This window comes from Neophocaena asiaeorientalis, unplaced genomic scaffold (genome assembly GCF_003031525.2).
Source record: "Neophocaena asiaeorientalis asiaeorientalis breed wild unplaced genomic scaffold, Neophocaena_asiaeorientalis_V1.1 scaffold77, whole genome shotgun sequence".
NCBI classification, from domain to species: domain Eukaryota; kingdom Metazoa; phylum Chordata; class Mammalia; order Artiodactyla; family Phocoenidae; genus Neophocaena; species Neophocaena asiaeorientalis.
Genome location: NW_020174645.1, coordinates 10,695,989 through 10,717,338, shown reverse-complemented (window position 1 = coordinate 10,717,338; position 21,350 = coordinate 10,695,989). Strand labels below are relative to the sequence as shown.

Genomic DNA, 21,350 nt, shown 5'->3' with positions numbered 1-21,350 from the left:
TTCTGGAGAAGGAAAGGTTGGACTTGGGCAGAGCTAATGTCAGTGCATCAAATGAACAGAGCCTGAGCTAGTAGATCCTGTCTCCCACCTCTTGTCATCCCTTGAAGCTGAGCATCATTCTTTATTGTCACGACCTTTTTGTCACGCCTCTGCTCTCCAAGTGCATTTACTAAGTTTTGTTGTTCAGAGCTGGCCTTGATGCAATTTTCATCTAAATTTCACCCAAGGAAGGAAAAAAAGCACATTGACATGCCCTGGGTCCTGCTTCTCCCAGGGAAGGATGGCTCTCAAAGGTTTTTGACTCTCTGTGGTTTCTGGGGCACGTTATATAGAGGGTACCGAGGCTCAGAAGAAAAGGACTCTGTGATCCATGAGTGACGCCTGCCATGGACACAGGAAGCAGACTGGTGACAATGATTCTTTGGAGTGTACCTTAGGGAGAGGCCTGCAGGAGGTGTTGGGATGAAGAGGTCTTGGGGGATAATCACTGTAATTCAGAGGACTGAGCAGTGTGAGGAAAAGACATCACGGTTAGGTCAGAAAGCTCAGAATTTGTGCCAGGCATTGGTTGGCAGAAGAGCAGGTTGGAATTGACCATCTGTCTTGAGTGACAACTGATCAAATCACTGGCCAGGTGTATAAGAAAAACACACTCCTGTGTTTCTTCTGTACACACACACGCTCAATACCTCCGACACCAGATGTGTGGGTTTTCCACACATCATGTAATTCTCTGACACCGGCTGGGTATCCTTCAGTTTAACACAGTTCTGACACTGTCCACCTCGAGATAGTGTCAGATCCCACAGGATAAGGTCTCAGTCCCGCAAGACTGCCCCTGTCACCTCAGATGCCAGTCACCAGCCCCAAGTTGGCACCTGTACTTCTGACCAACCAGCTACAAATCAGGGTTCCCATGACCCCCTCCTTGGGTTCAGTGCCCCTTGGGTTCTAGATGCCCCGAACCTTTTCCTTCATAGCAGTTGTGGCACTTGGTTGAAGGCAGGAGACGTGAATCCAGGCATGTGAGGAAGCTGGCTCCGCACTGACTGCCTGGAATAATAATGGCTCGCAGTTATTGAGCACCGACTGTGTACCTGAGACTGTTCTAAGAGCACTTCATGTATGAATTACCTTACGTAGCCTCTTGCTATTCCTCTCAGGGAGGTGCAGTTCCTGTCATTCACGAGGAGGAGACGGAAGGTTGAGCAGGCAGACAGCTATTAAGTGGTAGAGTTGGGACTCCAGCCCAGGGCTTCAGCTTCGGGGCCCAAGCTGTACCTCGCAGTGGGTATGGGAGAAAGATAAGGAAAACAGAGAATGGTTACTCATTGCCTAGTGCATTCTGGTTCTTGCTAGATTCTTTCCCATGTCTTGACTCATATAAGGCTCTCAACACCCCTCTGAGTGAGAGAGAGATTATTATCACCACTTTCTAGATGAAAAGCTGAGTACCGTCATCCCTCGGTATCTGCGAGGGATTGGTTCCAAGATCTTCCTCGGATACCAAAATCCGTGGACGCTCAAGTCCCTTACATTTGGTCCTTCACATCTGCGGTTCCGCAGCCTCGGATTTTCTATGTGAGATTGGTTGAATCCACAGACGAGGAACCTACGGATACAGAGGGCCCGCTGTATTCATTTCCTGTGGCTGCTATAATAAATAACCACATGCCTGGGGCTGAAAACAATAGAAATTTGTTCTCTCACAGTCCTGGAGGTCAGAAGTCCAAAATCAGTGTCACTGAAATGAAATCTAGGTGTCAGAGGTGTGTGTGGGGGTGCTGGATGTTAGGGGAGGATCCTTCCCTGCGTCTTCCAGCTTCTGGTAGCTGGCAGCATTCCTTAGCTCATGGCAGCATCACTCCAGTCTGCCTCTGCGGTCACCTGGCCTCTGCTGTGTATGACGTCTCCTTCTATCTGTCTCATACAGATACATGTGACTGCATTTGGGCCCCACCCAGACAATCCAGGATACTCTCCCCGTGCCAAGAGCCTTAACTTAATTGTGTCTTCAAATACCCTTTTTCCAGATGAGGTCACATTCACAGCTTCCAGGGTTTGGGACCTGGTATCTTTGGGTGGCCATTTTTTCACTTACCCTGTACTGTGGCTGAAAGAGGGGTGAGATATTTTGTCCAAAAAACACCCAGCTGGTCAGTTATAGAATCAGAATTCACATCTTCCAACTCCCAAGGCCATGGCCACGTCAGGAGATCATCTGCCCAGCACTGAATGGATGTCGGAATTCCTGGGCCATTCCTGACCCTGCCACTTTCCAGCCACGGGGCCTTGGGTGAGTCACTACGTGTGCCTGAACATGTTTCTTCCCTTAGAAAATTGAGATGTTTACAAAACCCCGTTTGAGATGCTGCAAACATAAAAAGACTTTATGTATGTGGGTGAAATGAGGGGTGGGTTGTCACTGCCTGGAGAGGAAGCAGGTGAGGCTTTGCAGCCCACCTGCCTATCCAGCATCCTTAGTCTTCCTCTCACTCTCTCCTGCCCCTCTTCCCTCTGTTCCCTGTGCTTCAGCCAGACCCTTCTTCTTTCATTTCCTTCCATACACCAACTAGTGCCAATCTGACATGTGGTAGATGTTCTAACCCCATTTTCCAGATGAGAAAACTGAGACTGAGTAACTAACCCTTACAGCTTCCAGAGTCAGCTGTGTGCTGCCCTTCTACCTCAAAGACCCTTTTCCTTTCTTGTGTCTTAACCACCTCCTGCTCCTCCTGCAGATCACAGCCTCTTAGAAACCTCCCCTGCCCCTTCAGGTGAGGTATGGTGCCCCTACTGGGGACTCTCACAGCATCCTGTACTTCCCCTGTTCTAGCACTCACCACCCTGAGTGTAATTGCTTGTTTAATTGTCTGCCTGCTCTGCTCGACTGTAACCTCTGTGACAGCAGGAAATGAATGCATCTGGTTTCTTTGTTGATGGATCACCAGCATCTGATATGCACTCGGAAGCATTCATTGTATATATGTATATATGTTTGGGTGGGTAGATGGATGGGTGAATGGATATATAGGTAGATGGATGCATTGGATGGCTAGATGGGAAAGTTGGTGGATATGTGAACAGATGGATAGTCCAGCGATTGTGTGGATAGATGGATGGGTAGATGGATGGATGGATATTTAGATAGATGATGGATGGGTACTTGGATGGATGGATGGATGGATGGATGGATATTTAGATGGGTAGATGGATATTTAGAAGGATGGACAGACAGGTTGGTAGATGGACGGGTGAGTGGATGAGTTGATAGTCTAGACAGCTACACTAACTCTCATCACCTCCTCTTGTAACCTCAGTGAGAGCTTAGACTCCATTGTCAGCTCAGCTCAAACCTCTCATATATGGTAGGTGTCCAGATACCTCTGTCATGAAGACACCAAAATCTACAAGGCAAAGTAGTACTCACTTCCCTGTGCTAGAAAGGAACATGCAGCAAACCTTCAAAGAAATGCAGCAACCAGACCAATAGTAATAAATGCAAGTAAACCTTGCTGAACAATTACCAGGAGTCAGGCAGTGTGTTAAGCACTGCCATTTGTTCAAGAAATAGTTACTAAATGCCAGAGGTGTGCTAGGCACTGTTCTAGGCACAGGGATACATCAGTATCAAAGTACAAAGTAGACAAAAATTTACATACTCATGGAGTTTATAGTCTACTGAAGACATCGTCTTGTTTAATCTTAGCAATCCTGGGAGGTAGGTACTGTTGATATCTCTCTGCACAGAGCAGAAACTGAGTTAAATAACCTGCCAGAGATTGCAAACGTCAGAGTAACAACGCTGATGGCAATAGGAACAGCTGATGTGGAGTCAGCCCTTCACGTGGGCCAGGCCCTGCTCTAACCCTTTTCCCTCTGACATCTGTCTCACAAGGCAAGTGCTGTTGTTTTGTGGGTTTTTTAAAAATTGAGGTAAAATTCACATAACATAAAATTAACCAGCAATCATTTTATTTTATTTTATTTTATTTTATTTTTATGAATTAGAACTGACATTTATTTGTTTATTTTGGCTTCGGTGGGTCTTCAGGAACTGACATTTATTTATTTATTTGTCTGTTTGTTTATTTATTGAGGCTGTGCTGGGTCTTCATTGTGGCCTGTGGGCTTCTCTAGTTGTGGTGCACGGACTTAGTTGTGGTATGTGGGATCTTAGCTCCCTGACCAGGGGTCGAACCCGGGCCTCCAGCATTGGGAGCGTGGAGTCTTCCACCGGACCACCAGGGAAGTCCCAGCAATCATTTTAAAGTATACAATTCAGTGCCATTCAGTACATTTACGGTGCTGTGCAACCATCACCTCTATCTAGTCCTAAGAGATTTTCATCACCCCAAAAGGAAACCCCGTACCCATTCAGTCACTCCCCCTTCCCTCTGGCCACCACCAATCTGCTTTCTACCTCTATGGATTTACCTATTCTGGGCATTTCATATAAATGGAATCATACATTATGTGATCTTTTGTGTCTGGCTTATTTCACTTAGCATCGTATTTTCAAGATTTATCCACATTGTAGCAGAAATCAGCACTTCATTCCATTTTAATGGCTGAATAATATTCCATTGTGTGGATAGACCACCCTCTGTTTATCCATTCATCCATTGATGGACATTTGGATTGCTTCCACTTTTTAGCTATTGGGAATAGCAGTGCTTTGAACATTTGTGTGGAAGTATCTGTTTGAACACAGTTTTTCTGGGTAAATACTTAGGAGTGGAATGGCTGGGTCATATGGTAATTCTATTTTTAACTTTTTGAGGAACCACCAAACTGTTTCCCACAGCAGCTACACCATTTTACACTCCCAGCAGTTGCTGGTTTTATCCCTGTTTTCCAGAGGAAAACACAAACGCAGTGAGAGGTTAAGAAGTAGCCCAAGGTCACACAGTGTATGAGTGGCTGAGTGGGGATTTGAACTCAGGCAGTCTGATTCCAGAACCCCTGCTCTGGGAGGGAGTTACTAGACCACACTCCCTCCCACGGAAGTTCTCTGGATGTGCTTGGAAAATTCCTCAGAGTTGACTGAGGAGCGATGTCCCCATACACCATCTCTATAAAATTCCCCCAAGTTCGGGCAATGCCTACCTCACTTCCTTCCCTTTCGACGGGCACCGCTGGGGGCCAGGGGGCGGGGATGGGAGGTGGCACCCCTTCCCTGCACCTCCGAGGTATGAGCGACAGTTATTAATGCCTCCCTGGCAACTGTCCAGCTCCCTTTTTCTGATTATTATTATTTTATTCGGCGAGATTAATGTGCCAGGTCAGAGCATAATCCAGCCTGTAAAAAGTGATGTGAATAGTCTCCTCAAGATAAATTGCAGGCTTGGAAAAGGTTCACAGCCTTTCCTTGCCTGTCTGAGTGCTCTCCCGAATCCTCATCAATCCTTGTCCGGGCAGAAGAAAAGGATGGGTCTTCATTTGCAGCTGGTGGGGGAGGGGGGAGAGGAGCACATCTGTCAGGGACCCCTAATGGCTCACAGCACAGATGCTCTTTCCTGCGCCTCCATGCCATCCACTGAGAGGGTGGGTTGGTTTTTAATATTATAATTATATTGGAAGGGCTTCTGGTATTTGGGTTTGCTTGATGGCCCCACGGTCCCTGATGTGTGAGGCTGGGTGAGCCGCTGATTCCCACGTGCCTCTGGACACCAGAGGGTCTGTCCAGGATCTTCTCATACCTGGGCCTCCCAGGACAGCCATGCTCATTGGCCGGCCAAGAAGGGGGTGGGTTAACAATGACGGCCACCGATCTATAACCTCAGTCCCAAACCATCACACTGGCCGGGTGTCTAGAGCAGCCACTTGTCATCATAAATCCAGATAACTTATACAGTTCATACATCTTGGCCCTGCCTGATCAGGCTCCTACCCACTTCTCCAACCTCATCACCCAGGACTTGTCCTCTCCCTTGGCTCACCCTGGACCAGCCAGCACCTTCCTTCTCAGGCCCTTCACACTTACCGCTCCCTCCGCCTGGGGAGGTTTTTCTCTATGTTCCCACGGCTGTCCCCTTCCCATCATTCAAGTGTCACTTCCTCTGAGACTCTGTCGCCTCCCTGACCACCCTGTTCAGAGTGGTGGTCCCCAGTTTGCATTACCCCATCACCATTTTATTTCCCTCCTCACGTGTGCCAATATCTGAAATGATTGGATTGTCTTGCGTTTATCTTCTGTCCCCACGATTCAAGTATAGACTCATGAGAACAAGGACTGTTAGATCTGTCTTGACACATGGATATTACGGGCTGAATGAAGAGCCTCGTGTTCATTTCCTGTTAGGGGGTTAAAACTAGGCCTGCTGCTACCCCACCACGTAGAGTTCTTCTCAGACACATCCCCTTTCTCTCCTCGATCCAGTGGACATTATTTGGGACTTATTTGCTTACAAAGGCAATGCTAGGCCCTGAGAATATAAAAACGAGTAAGACGCCCTCCTCACCTTTGTGTACTCCCTGATTCTCTGTGAGTGAAACTTTTGTTTTAACCTAACCCGAACCTAGTTAAGAAAGCAAATTTTCTTGTCCTGGAAAATTTTCTTGACGCTCCAACTCCTAGCATTAATAGTAGTAATAATTTAAAACTTGACTTGTCCACTTTGCTCCTTCCTTTTGTTAAAATGAAATCCTCTTGCCTAAAGATTCTAGAAATGCACTGTCCAGTATGATAGCCACAAGCCACAGTGACTATTTACATTTAAATTAATTAAATTTAAAATTCAGTCTCTCCGTTGCACTGCTCTATAGCCACAGTGTTGAGCAAAGCAGATGGAGAACATTCCGGTGGACAGCATTGTTCTAGAACATTCTTAGGCCAGGGTTCGTTCAACCTCTCACTAGCATAGGTAGCAGGCAGCTGCCATTCTGCCCATTTTTCAGATGGAGAAATATAAAAGCAGCTACTTCTCTAAAAACTCTCAGTAGCGGGTGTGTCATGAGTAAACACTGCACAGCAGGAAGAAAACTGGCCTTGAGTCAGCAAAACTGGGTTCAAATCCTGGTTCTTGGACTTACTACCTATGTGACCTTGGACAGGTGACCTCACTCTTTGGAGCCCTTGGCTTCCTCATCTCTTAAATGGTTGTTTTTATCCCATTAAGGTTATCAGAAGGTAGAATGCTGGGTATCCAGTTGCTGAGTGGATACTAGGACCAGCTGTATCAGAAACAAGGAAACGTTTAGCTGACCTGTTTCTCCAAAAAACACAGCATGTGACCAACTTCCTGTCTTTTCCCATAAGAACGGGAAAGAGGAAGCCCTTCCCATGTCTGAAATCATCTTAGCTGACCCCTAGTGCAGCCTGCACAGCCAGCCCCTGGATGAGAGGTTTCCACAGGACGCAATTCCACGAGCTTTCAGCCCCAATGGTTCGTCTCTTAAGTACAGGGGGAAGCAGACAAGAGCAAGAAAGGTGGTTGTCTTGGGTGTGAGAGCCAAGAGGATTCATGAGGCTTTTTGTGCCATTAAAATCCCTCTCTTTCCTGGGCCCTGAACCCAGCACTTTTGCTCTCAAAGTGGTTTCCCATTGATTGAGTCATGTTCTCTCCTGGGGGTCAGTCATTCCTCTCTCTCTCCCCTCCCCTCCTGAGCAGAGGCAGGTCTCCACCAGGGCAGGTCTGAGTTTGCTAGGTCTCAGCTGTGGTTCTCACAGTAGATCATTCTGTGTATAAAAGTGCAGAACTTCTGGAGGAGCCGGTTGTACTTGCTGCAGCTTCCCACACAGCAGGGCTAGAAGGGGTTAAAGCAGTGGTTCCCAGCTAGGGGGATGTTTGGCCATTTCTGGAGACATTTTTGATTGTCATAATGGGATGGGGGGTGGTGCTGGTATTTAATGGGTAGAGACCAATGATGCTGCTAAACATCCTACAGTGCACAGGACAGTCCCCTGAGACCAAGAATTACCCAGTCCCAAATGTCAGTAGTGCCAAGGTTGAGAAACCCTGGATTGAATGTTCGTTTTATGGGCTGAATTGTGTCCCCCGCAAAAATTCATATGTTGAAGGCCTAACCCCGTAGTGCATCAGAATGTGGCTATATTTGGAGAAAGAGTCTTTAAACAGGTAATTAAGTCAAAGTGAAGTCACTAGGGTGGGACCTAATCTAATATGACTGGTGTCCTTATAAAAAGAAAATTAGGACACAGTCACACCACACAGGGAAGACCACGTAAAGACACAGGGAGATAACAGTCATCTGTAAGCCAAGGAGTGAGGCGTGGAGCAGATATTTCCCTTACAGCTCCCAGAAGGGACTTACACCCTGCTCTCAGACTGCTAGTCTCCAGAACTGTAAGAAAATTAATTTCTGTTGTATAAGCCCCCCCAGTCTGTGGTACTTTGTTATGACAGCCCTAGCAAATTAATATACCCACAAACCAGTTTACCTACAGTACTGGGCCCTTTTGAGAGTGTTTTTCCACCTATTCATATGTCTCCCAAGTATTCCCCATTCCTCTCATTATTGAGGATACTTCATTTTTTTAATGCGTTATACAATCACAGGGTTCAGAAGTCAAAACACCAAAAACAATATATGGTGAAAACTCTCCTTCCCTGTCCTGCCCCCAGATACCCATTTCCCCCTCCCTGGGAAATAATCATATCATCCTTGTCTCTTTTCATAGCTACCATGCACATATACAAGCAGACCCATGTATATATTCTCCCTATTCATCTTCATGTAATCAAACAGTAATATTCTATACACAGCTCCCACCTTGCTTTTTTTTTAACTTAACCATCTATGTTGGAGATTGTTGCAGACAAATACATATGTAAAACACAGCGTAACAGTAAAAAGCCAGACTACCTGGGTTCAACTCCTGTTTGAGAAACCCTTTGCCATTTACCAGCTGTGTCACCCTGCGGGTTCCTTCACCTCTGCGGGCTTTCACTTCCTCGTCTATAAAATGAGATCACAATAGTATGGACCCGTGTTAGTTTTCAATTGCTGCCTGTCAAATTACCACCAACTCAGTGGCTGAAAGACACGCCCGTTTATTAGTTCACAGTTCTGTAGGTCAAAAGCCAGGTGGGCTTGCCCGTGTTGTCTGTGTAGGGTCACATAAGGTCAAAATTAAAGTGTCAGCTAGGCTGGGCTCCTACTGAAGGTTCTTGAGGAGAACTGACTTTCAGGCTTATTCAGGTTGGCAGAGTTCAGTTCTGTGTGGTTGTAGGACTGAGATCCCCGCTTTCTTGCTGGCTGTTGGCCAGGGGTCACTGTCGCCTCCCAGAAACCACATTCTGGTGTGTTCACGTGGCCTCCTCTATCTTCAAGCCAGAATGTGCTTCACATCTCCCTGACTTCCCCTTCTGCTTTTAAAGGGCTCATGTGATTAGATTAGGCCCGTAAGATATTCACCCTCTGGGACCCTGATTAACCTCACTGAGCCTCAGTTTCCCCATCCTTAAAATGGGAATATTAGGACTCACAGCATTGTTGTGAGGATTAAGATAACACAAGTCAAATGATGGCTGGTTAGTTATGCTTTGTTTTTTTTTAGTATAAGTGATTTACAGTATTGTGTTAGTTTCAGGTGTACAGCAAAGTGATTTGGTTATACATATATATGTATATATCCATTTTTCATTCTTTCCATTATAGTTTATTATAAGATATTGAATATAGTTCCCTGTGCTATACAGTAAATCCTTGTTGTTTATTAGGTACTGTTATTCTAAAGAAAGTAGAGAGCATTTGCAGTTACCCATTTATAGTTCAAGGAGAGCAAGAAAGTCAGAATCTAACCAAAAGCAGATGGAAGAAAATACCATTTACTAAACTATGATTCTGGGGCCTTGGGGAGATGTTGATAGGCATTTTGTTAAAAGGTGTTCCATGGTCAGAGGACTTTGGGAAATGCTTTAAACTTTATCCTCCACTTGCCACAGTAAAGGCTCTGAGAAGTCCTGCAGCCAAGAAAATTGTTTCACTTTGTTTTCCCTGACATTTTCTCAACTTATTAACCATGGAACCTTGTATTAAGGAGCACAATATGCTGCAAAACCTACTTCAGAGATAGACTACAACTTATGGACCCAGTGCTTGTTTTTATAAATAAAGATTTATTGGAACATAGTCATGCTCATTCATGTATTGTCTGTGGCTGCTTTCATGCTACAATGGCAGGGTTGAGTAGTGGTGACAATCTCTGTGGCCCACAAACCCTAATCTATTTACCATCTTGGCCCTTTAAGAAAAATGTTGCTAACCCTGGTCAGGAGTTTGAATTCATTTGCATTCCTAATTCCTTCTAGTTTGGCCTTTGCAGGAAAGTTTTGTCTGAGTGGGGGACTCAGTATTCTGCAGCACACAGATACTTTGGGAAATAGAAGACCCCAAGGAGTGAAATGTGGCCAGGAGTCTGTGCTGGAAGCCATCAGAAGTGAATTTGGCCAGCTTAACTCTTTGAAATCAGGAGGCTAATTTTAGTTTTACCCCAAGGCATCAGATGTTCACACACAACCCTAGGATTTGTCCTTTCTTTGCTCTGCTTGACGTTTGTAGCGCAGGTGCCCACTAATCCCTAGAGCAGCGCTGAATCCGGAGATGGCAAACACCCTAGGAGCTACCATTTGCCAACCTGTGCTTGTGTCAGGAATCACTAAACAATCATGACCCTGCTTTACCCAGATACAGCTTTCTCAGTGCAGCAATCCAGACAGCCTCTACCAATCAATGTCAGCACAAAAGATGAAGCCTAAGCCTTTACCTTCAGTTCTTCCTTGTTAAAGAAAGTGGAACATTCTGACCTCTGCAGAGCTCTGTGGCTTCTCAGCTGTTTGGATGAGGCCCAAGGGCTACATTCTGCCTCCAAGGGACACAGCAGGGACAGTCTCCTCAAGACTATTGAGGAGAATCTTCTTAAAGTCAGCTGATTGTAGATGTTTCTCAGACTTACAAAATACCTTCACAGCAACATCTAGATCAGTGTTTGACTGCATAACTAGATACCATAGCCTAAATTGAAACATTAAACTAACCATCACAATCCCCCATAAAACAAGATATAGACTTTGGGACTGAGGCCAGTGCTTTATTGTGTCAAGGAATTATCCATAAAGTCCAGTTTATTAAAATTTTGAAAGTAAAAACCGATGGTTGAATTTGATCAAAAATCATTTGATTTTTCTCCTTAGATCTGTTAATATGAAGAATGGCATTAGTAGGTTTCCTATTAAGCCCTGTATTCTTAGAACAAACCCCACGTGGTCATAATAGATTATCTTTTTTATATGCTTCTGGATTCTGCATGCTACCATCTTACATGGGGTTTTTGCATCAGCTGTCACTAGTGTTCCTCTCCCTTCATTGGTGAGCATTTCCAATTCCTGGAAATTGCTCCTGTCACTTTCACTTACATCTCATTGGCCACCACTCAGGCACGATCACTGCATGGGAGCTGGGGAGCATCTTCTTGCAGCTGGGTGCCAGTAGACTTAAGCAAAAATCAGGATTCTTATTTTGAAGGAGGAAGGGAAGAACGGACCTTGGGAGGCACCAGCACCCTCTGTCCCAGGATGATTATTCCTGGTTTGTAGTTGAGGAACCCGAGACTCAGCAAGGTGTGTTCACTTACCCAGGGTCATACAGCAAGTCTGTGGGGCAGAGCTATGGCTTATGGCTAGGTCTTCAGATGCCAAGGGAGATGCCCCCAGGGACCAATAGTAATAACATAATCAATATTCTGTGATAATAAGATATAGCAGTAACAAGTAGCCAGTGTGCTTAGTGCTGTTCTAAATGCTTCATAGGCATGAACTAATTTAATCATCACAACAACCCTATGAGATAGATATTTATTACTCCCAATTTGCAGATGTGGAAACGGAGGCACAGAGAGGGTAAGTGACTTGCCAAGGGCACATAGCTGGTAAGTGGCAGGGCTAGGATTTGAACTCAGGCAGTCTAGTTCCAGGACCCCCACTCTTAACCGCTCCCCAGTCCTCTCTGCCCATCTTTCCCCACCCCTGCCCTCCTGACTCACTTACCCCAGCACGGATGGCCACAGCAGCCTTGCTTCGTGCAGCTGAGGGACAGCCAGAATCGCTCCCTACCATCCAGGTGCCAGAGTCCCCCCTCTCCCAGCCCCTCTGGTCCATAATCTCCTCCCTCAGCCAGCCTGACCCCCCTTCTGTCTCAGAGGCCTGTGTATCATTTTTTGTTCTTGTCTTGTTTGTTTCCCTTCCCTCCGTTCCCTGGGAGACTCTCAAGGGCTACATTCTGCCTCCAAGGGACACAAGAGGGACAGGGCCCAAGCGGGCAGCCAGGACTTCCCGCACCCCAGCCTCCGCCCCTGGGAGGGAGGGGGGTCTTTTGCGTTATCTATCTAGCCCTGCTCAGCTCCACACCCCCCAAGCTGGTGCTCCCCACTGGGGAAGATGAAAAACGGCTTCAGACAGTGGGGGACAGGGCTTGTCGCATGGCCCCCGCCGTTTAATTCCCTTTAATTCATTTTCTATTGAACCAAATGATACTGTCTGTTTTTAATGGCAAACACCCAACGTGGAGGAGGGGCGGCCAGGCCTCCTCCTGGGGAAATTAGGAGCACAGCTGCTATTTAAACTCCCCTCCACCTGCCCCCCTAGCACTGGGCCCTTGGAAATCACTTTCCAGGTTGAAAGATGATACCTTTCACCAGCTCAGATGGTCACTGGGTACGCAGGGAGCTGGTGCGGCTCGCGCAGCGGTAGTCAACCCGTCTTAGGGTGGCCGGCCCATCCCTAGGCCCACGCTTCTCTGGGAATAACTGGATACTTGGGAACAGGGCTGGGGCCGTGGCTGTTGTTGGCACCTCTACTGCCCAGCCCACCACTGGAAATTTGGGGCAGGCACCTGGCCCGAGCAGGACCCATCCAGTGCCCTCTTCCAGGGAAAGAGGAACACAGAGGCTGGTTACATTCATTCACTCAACACTTGGGAGCAGTGTCATGCATCAGTCTGTGTTTTAACCAGATCCCCAGGTAGTTCGTGTGCATGGGAAAGTTGGAAAAACACCGGTCAAGAGGAGAGGTTTTTCCACTTTGGCTGTGAGGTGGCCTGGTGATCCGGCACTCCCTTGAAGCCTGAGAGAACCCAGAATCCTTCCGGAGTCCCTTTTGGCTTTGGTGGGTCAGAGTCAGTTTCAGTTCCTTGCAGGCAGAGAGAACTTTAACATATACACCACTTCCCTTGGCAGAGGCTGGAGGGATTCAGAGGCTTTGGCGTGCTTGTGGCTTTGGCAGGGGGCAAACCACCATGATTAATGCCCAGTTTGGACATTCCAGAAGCCCCCCCAATCCCTCAGAGGCTGGGCTATACTCCTGCCCTCCTGTTCACAGACTGTTAGACCCAGAAAGACCTTCTTATTCTACACGTGAGGAAACCAAGGCCCAAAAGTTACTGCTTCCAGATCACATGATTTATCCTCTCACATATTCATTCTACAAGTATTTATTAGCCATCAACAGAGTGCCAGGCACCCTGCTAGGCACGGGAGCTACCCAGACCTAGCACTTTCAACCTCAGAGCTCACAGTCTGATGGGGTGATAGGCAGGGAAGCAGAGCCCTCTTGGAAAACAGAGATGGTACCTAAACCAGCCCCCAGCAGAGTCTTTTTTGATAAGGTGACCTTGGAACTGAGTTTTAAAGGATGGGTAGTAGTTAGCCAGGCAAAAGCAAACCAAAAGGGCAGGCCAGGGAGAGGGGACAGCCAGAGCCACGGTACCAAAATGGAAAGCAGTTTGGCGAATGCATTTTCCCAGGTAACTGTTGAATATCTCCTCCCTACCAGACTCTAAGCTCCAGGAGGGCAGGGGTGACGTCTACTGTGCTCGTGATGAGGCGATGTGTGGTAGGTGTGTAGTGACTCTCAAACGAACAGATGAGTGATGCAAATGGCTGGTGTGAATTTGCATTCAGGGCGAGCAGGGAGGCCCACCCTGTACCTTTCTACACCACATTATGGCTATGCAGGAGCAACCCCTGCTCTGGGGTGCTGCGGGGATTAATTAGCCAGCTAAGTGGTGATTATTTTGCTCTTCTGCAGCTAAATGATGAGGGAGGCAGCCAGACTCCCTGAGGTGGCCTCGGAGGCATCCCCTTTACCTCCTCCCTCCCTCCAGGTGGGGGCCTGGAGTCGCGCTGGGGGGGCCACCGCTCTGCTGGTTTTCTGGGGTTGGCTTCCACTGCTGTGGGTAGGGCTGCCCTGCTCTCACATCTCCTCCAGGTACCCCCAGGGGCAAGAAAGGGGGTTAGAGCTGAGATTTGGTCCGAGGAGCCCACCACTTCCACTTCTCAGCTTCCAGCTTGTCCAGAAACATTCCAGAGTCATTTGGAAAGACCTTGGGCTCTTGAGGGAGGTGGATCCCAGTTGGAACCCTAGTTCTGCCATTTCCATCAGTATCACGTCTGGCCAGTCACCTCCCCGCTCCGTGCCTGAGTTTCCCCATCTGTAAAAGAGATAATGCTGTTTTCCTCAGGTTTTAGGGGAGATTTGAGATAAGCTAAAAAATAAATTGAGACAACGCAGGTGGAGGTGATTTCAGCAACTCCTGACACGTAGTAGGTTCTCAATACGTGTGTATATGTTTCTCTTTTTGTGCGTTCTCCCCTGTGGCACCCACGGGTCAGGACTCTGCTGGAGCTTAGAGATTGGAGGTAAACACCAGGCCTACTGCCCAGCGGCTGAGAGCCCACTAAGGCTTGACGGACCCCTGCCTCTTCTCCTCAGGGCTTAGGAGTGCCAAGGTCAGACCTTGAATGGGCCAAAGAAGGAAAGAAATGTTACTACTCTGGCTGGGTCTTGGAACAGCCTGGCTTTGAATCTGGCTTTGCCACTAGCTGTGTACCTGAGGGCTTTGAGCTTCTACTGCCTCCTCTGTGTATGGGGCTAATAGACGATATTACCCATGTCAGAGAGGAGCCCAGTGAGGAGAGAATGAGCTCATGGATTTAGAAGGCTTAGCACAGAGTTTTCAGTGCCTGCAAAATCTTTGCTGTGAGGATAAGAGCTGGTCCTGCCTTCAAGGGGCCGACAGAGACAGGGAGGGAGATACACACAAAAGAACAAGGACAGGGCAGAGGGAGAGGCACCCGGATCACAGAGACTTATTCTCTGCCGTGTCCTTGTTCAAGGTCCCTGGCACATTTCGTCCCTGCATAAATATGTGCTGAGTGATGGCAGCAGGGGCAGCGGGATGGCTGAGGAGGGGAGGGGAGAGTGCTCTGTTCCTTGATGAACTTGACCGGGTTGCTGCAGGCCTCTGGGGCTTGGTATTACCCAGAGCAGACTTGTCCCCACGCTAGGTGAGGCGGAGGCTTCCCTGCAGCCACCTTCTGTGTCCAGGGCTGCTCTTATTTGAAGAGGGGGAACCATCATCATCCCCATGGTTTCAGCGCACTGGAGTCCTTTTCAGCGCACCTGCCTGTTCCTTGCCTCTCTCTCCAACCTAACATCCCATCCGTCACTTGCCAGATGTTTTGAACTTCTCTTGGTCCCTCCCCCCACCCCCATCATTGCTCCTGTTCTCTCACCTCCAGGCCTTTGCAGTGGCTGTTCCCTCTGCTGGGAAGACTGTCTCCCTGGCCCCAGGTGGGCCTGGACCACTCCCCTTTGTGCTCCCACGTATTCGTGTGCCGTTGTGACTGCTGGCTTGTCTCCCCAGCTAGACTGCAAGCTTCGCGAGACCAGGGACCAGGTCTCCCATACATTTCATTTTTTCCCTAGTATGGTGTCTGGCATGTAGTAGGCACTCAAAAACACAGACATTGACTAAGTAATTAGTTAATGAGAATGTTGCAAAGGCAAACTGAGTGCACAGTGAATTGAGTGGGTCTCCTGGACTTGGAATCAAACAAGCAGGCTCCATCTCAGTTGCTCCACTTATTAGCCATGGGACCTTGGGTGAGTCAGTAGACATCTCCAAGCCTCAGTTTCCTCATCTGTAAAATGAGGATGGTAATCATACTGGTGTGAAGAGTAAACAAGATTATGCTTACAAATGAAGCCGTCTAATCACTGCAGCTCAGTAATTTATTATCACTGTAGCCACAATATACTATTTACTGAAAATACAAGGTAAGCAGAGGAAAGGGGGCCCTGGAAGGCATGACACCACCCCTACCCCTGTTATTACCTAGGAATAAATGAGGATAAGAATTGTCATTGAAAAAGCCAATCACAGCACACGTACTACGTGCCAAGCACCATCCTAGTCTCTTTACACCCATCCATCCACCCATTCATTCGTTGAACCAGTATTTTTTTGAGCACCTACTCTGTGCCAGGCCCTATACCAGGTCCTAGGTATAAAGCAGTGAATAAACACAGTATCTGCTTTCAAGGGGCTTACGTAAACAAACGGCTGAAATAAATAAGCCATATATCGGGTAGAGAAAAGTAAAACCAGGAGTGTCGTGGTGGCGGATGCTCTTTTAGATAGGGTAGCTAGGGAGGCCTCACTGGGAAGGTGACATTCGTGCCAAGACTTGAAAGGAGCAAGAGAATATGCCATGCCGATATCTGGGCAAGGGAAATAGCATGTGCAAAAGCCCTGAGGTGGAAGAATGCTTAGCAAGTTCAAGGAGCAGCAGGTCAGTACGGGTGGAGCAGAATGCAGAGCAGGACCAGACTCATGGGTGTGCGACCTGTGCAGAAGGGCCCCACACTTGTTTTAATGATCTGCTGTCACCGTCTTGAAATTCTGAACTTTTTTTAAACAAGAGGCCCAGCATTTTCATTTTCCACCGAGCATTGCAAATTAGGTAGCCAGTCCTGGTCATAGGAGATACAGTCAGAGAGGCAGTAGGGGACCACAGCACCAGACGCCACTCCCAGCCCCAAGCGTGATTTCTGACCTCCTCCCATCCTGCCCTAGATCCAACCCTTCAGGGAGAGGCCTTAAACTAAGATTCTCTGATCATTTGGTCCTGACACTATCCTCATGACAGTGGGAACTAATACAGGGTGTATTAGTTTCCTCTTGCTACTGTAACAATTACCAAAAACTTAGCGGCTTAAAACAACATAATTTATTCTCTTACAGCTCTGGAGGTTAGAAGTCCAGACTCAGTCTCACGGGGCTAAAGTCAAAGTGTTCGTAGGGCTGGTTACGTCTGGAGGCTCTAGGGGAGAATCTGTTCCTTTGCCTCTTCCAGCTTCTGGAAGCTGCCTGTGATCCTTGGCTTGTGGCCCCTTCCTCTGTCTTCAAAGCACATCTGTCCAACCTCTGCTTCCTTCACTCTGACCCTCCATCCTCCCAGATAAGGACCTTTGTAATGGCATTGCCCCCACCCCACCCCTGATAATCCAGGATAACCTCCCCTTTTCAAAATCCTTAAAACTAAATCACATCTGCACATGCACAAAATTTCTTTTGCCATGCAAGGTAACATTCACAGGTTCTAGGGATTAGGATGTGGGCATATCGGGGGAGCCATTACTCAGCCTGTACCACCTCCCGCACTTTATAGAAAACTGAGGCCTAGAGAGGTGCTGTAACTTGGGCAAAATCACCCTCCCAGAAAAGGGACAGACCTGCAGTTGGGTCCCATGTCTGTCTAGTTCCTGTCATGATCTCTAGACCACCAGGAAGGAGGCACCTTCTGCCCATCGTGGCCTCCCTCTCCCCATGCACCCAACCCCCAGTGCTTTAGGAGATAGACAGGCTTGGGAAGTTGTGGCCCAGAGCATTTGTGCCTAAGATTATAGCTGACATGGGGAAAGATAAGCACATCCATCCACCTGGGACTGGGACAGAGGGAAGAGGCCGCCTTTCTGCAGCTAACAGGGTCCCAGGCCACTTCGGGCTTAATCATCAACACCTTATAATTAGGCCCCTCCTGGGTCCCAAGAAGCAGGGCCCTGTTTGTAAGGAAGCTCCTGATATGCGTGTTGCTGGGACACGTGGCCTGGGCCCTTCCTGTTCATGGGGCGGAGGCTTTTAAATCAGGCGAACCAGAGCCAATGAAGTTGGGCGCCTGACTGCTGCTGTTGAGGGGCAGATTTCTCCTCACAGCCTAGAGACTCCTATGTGGCCTCAGCCCAGCCCCAAGGGCTCTCTGTCAGTTGGCCCCTGGGGCCACAGCACAGAGGCCAATCCCAGCCATTGGCATGGAAGCCAGAAGAGCAGAGAGAGGACCAATGTAGGAAATTGGAGGTCGGAGGGAGATGGTAGCAGGTGTTTTCACCGGCTCTGGTCTTTAATAACAAGTCTCTAGTTATCAGAAGGTAGGATGTAGTGGTGGGTAAGAGCATCCATGCTGACATCAGACAGACCTGGATTCAAATCCCACCTCTGCCACTTATTAGCTCTGTGACCTTAGGCAAAATGACAACCTTCTCTGACACCGAGCCTGTTTCTCCCAAGATTTGGTGGTTCAGGCTAGTGGGCAAACCCAGGTTCATTTGAGCATAAAGCTGGGGTTTATTTTGTACCTTCTAGGAAATTGGGGGTACTAATTTGCCCCCTGCCTTATGGGGTTGTTATAGTCAGTTTAAAAAGCAAGCAAGCAAATGTTCTGCTTGTGGTTTTTTTTAAGATAACATGTGTAAGGTGTATACACACACACACACACACACACACACACACACAAACTTCTTTCGTCTAGCTTATGAGAGACACATACATTTACTAAATGGGAAACAAGCCTTTCCATGCAGTCTGAAAGGCTTTCACTCTTATTTGGGCTTTGAACACAGTTTCATACAGCTTTCAGTTAAACTTTGGAAAAAGTAGGTTTGCAGGTTTTTCAAACATTTCACTGGCTACTCCAAATCCTGTGTACAAGTTCCATACATTGAAAAAACAATCTGTACAAAACTTCGTTCACCTAGCTTGTAAGAAACATACACATTTTCTGTATGGGAAACAAGCTTCCTTCCTACTCTGTGAACGGCCTTCATCTTACTCACCTTTAGAACACAGAGATTCATGCAGCTTAAAGTACCTTAGATTCTAAGGCTTAGAAGAGCAGTATTACAGATCTCTTAAACAATATACTACATGCATCACACTTCAAATATATCTTCCATTTTATGAAAGAACACGGTGCATAGTATTTCTTTCTTTTAACAAGAAACAATGTGTTCTGTATGTCTGTAAACAATAAGTACTCATGTATCCAGCTTAAAAAGCAGAAAATTAATTGTGGCTTAGAAACTCCCTGTGCCTACCCCCTGGGTTCCATCCATCTCCTTTCCTCCCTTCGCACATAAGAAACCACAGAGTTTTGTGGTTACCACTCCCTCATTTTCCTTGTGTCTGCTTCTCTGTAGTTTTTATGTCTCCTTCCTTGCTGAGCTATTAGTAAAGATCCGAGCAGGCATAAGCATGTATAACTTCCTCCCTTCCACACCTAATTTCCTACCAACTTCCTCCTCCTGCCCTCTCCTCTCTGTTACCAAGCAAGGACACTGCTGGCTGGGAAACCAGAACACCAAGCTTGTCAGTACCGTGAGTAAACTTACAATTAATAGGCTGTGTGTGAGCACTAAAGGGACTTTGCTGTGAATAAAGCACATGTACAAAGAGGCTTGGACTTCCTAGAAAGTACAAAATAAGCCCATGCCTTATGCTCAAATGAGCCTTGGTTTGAATATCAGCACTACCCACCAGTCTGAGCTAACAGTTCTTTGCACCCACTCTAAAAACATTTCTTGAGTGTCTGTTGTATGACAGGCACTACATAGGTGTGGGGATGCAGTGGTGGATGAAACAGACAGGGTCCCTGCTTTCATTGAGTTGGGGAGATCACCATTAAACAAACACACAAACATAAAGCTACAAAGTGTAATAAGCACTAAGAAGAAAATAAACACAGAATTCATGGAGGATTTGGGAAGATGGGAAGGCCTTTCTCTGTGGAAATGATATTGGAGCTGAGACTTGTACTTCCTTGCCATCTATCTGCCTTCAGTTAAAATAAATTCAGGGGAATTCCATGGCAGTCCAGTGGTTAGGACTTTGCACTTCCACTGCAGGGGCCACAGGTTCGATCCCTGGCTGGGGAACTAAGATCCTGCAAGCAGTGCGGCACGGCCAAAAAATAATGGTAAAATAAAACTTCATTCAAAAAAACAAATTCAGTTTTCTCATCTGCAGACTGAAGCTGGAAATGACCCTCTCACAGCTCTGCTCTTGGTAATGGCCGTGACTCAGTGTCTGGCTCAGCCACTCAGTAAATGTCATCCCCCTCCCTCCCTGTTGACCTGAGCAGTGAATATTGCTGGAGATTGAATGAGGAGCTGTGTTAGTGAGCAGTAGGTGATGGAAAACCTGCTGCTGGCAAAGGAGTTGGGACGCCCTCTAAGAGGGTCTCACTGGCCCCTCTTTGACTTCCTTTGATGGCTGACCCCAGGAGGGAGGGAGAGAGGTGAGAGGGTATATTGTCCGCTGTCAACAGGAAAGCTCCATCTTTTGCTGGGGAATGTGGTATACAGTAATACAAAGACTGTGCTGTAGAATCAAACCCTAGCTCTGCCACAAGTCATTTCACCCCTCTGACTAAGCCTTCTGGTTCTCATCCACAAACTAGTCCATAATATACCTCTCCTGTGGGTTTGGCATGTGGAGCAGTGACTTTTAATATAAAGTGCCCAGCACATCATGGACACCCAGCAAGCGTGGCCATGATCACTGTTTCCACCAGAGCAAGGAGGAACTGGGACAAAGGAGCAGAGGTTTGGGGTGCAGCAAGGGAGAGGAAAGGGAGAGCCACCCTTTCCTAGCTGGGTAACCTGGGGCAGGGCCTTTACCCCTCTGAGCCTTCAGTTCCCTAGACTGTCAGACAGCTAAGAATAGAACTTCTTTCACTGGGCGGCTGTGAAATCATGCGTGCAAGTCGCCTCGCACTGCGCCTGACCTCAAGTCCTGGAGAGCTGGTGCGGTCACTCCCTGATAGACACGTGGCCTGAGGGGTGAAATGTTCAAATAAAGTGGGCGGGGAAAGATGCAGCAAAAGAGTGGAGAGGGCAGCTTTGCCTTTCGCAAACAGCCACCTCCTTTGTCCCTGAAGGCTGAAGAGCCGGGGGCTGGGGGCTTGCTTGGTACTGATGCTGGGCGCCCAGAGGTCCCGGCCCGGAGCCGGTGCGCAGACCCGGGCGGGCCCGGGTCGCGGGGCTGTGACCTCATCGCCCGGCGCCGTCCCGCGGGACCATGAGATCATGAGATGCTGGCTCTCGCCGAGGAGTCGATTTGTTGGTAGCGCGGGGACAGCCTGCCGCCCGTTGCGGTGATCTCATCGGGGCCAGGGGGAGGAGGAGGCAGGAGGCCTGGCCCGCCCGCCCAACCCGGAGGGGGACTGACGGGCCGCTGGCCGGTGACGTCACCTGCAGTGCCCGTTGCCAGGT

General features: G+C 47.9%; 1 protein-coding gene across 1 annotated transcript in view; it reads left to right on the top strand.

Moving 5' to 3' along the window:
* The window catches only part of RNFT2 (ring finger protein, transmembrane 2), a 60,609-nt gene that overhangs the window by 17,266 nt on the left and 21,993 nt on the right, over nt 1–21,350 (top strand). The gene's annotated exons all lie outside the window — the stretch shown is intronic.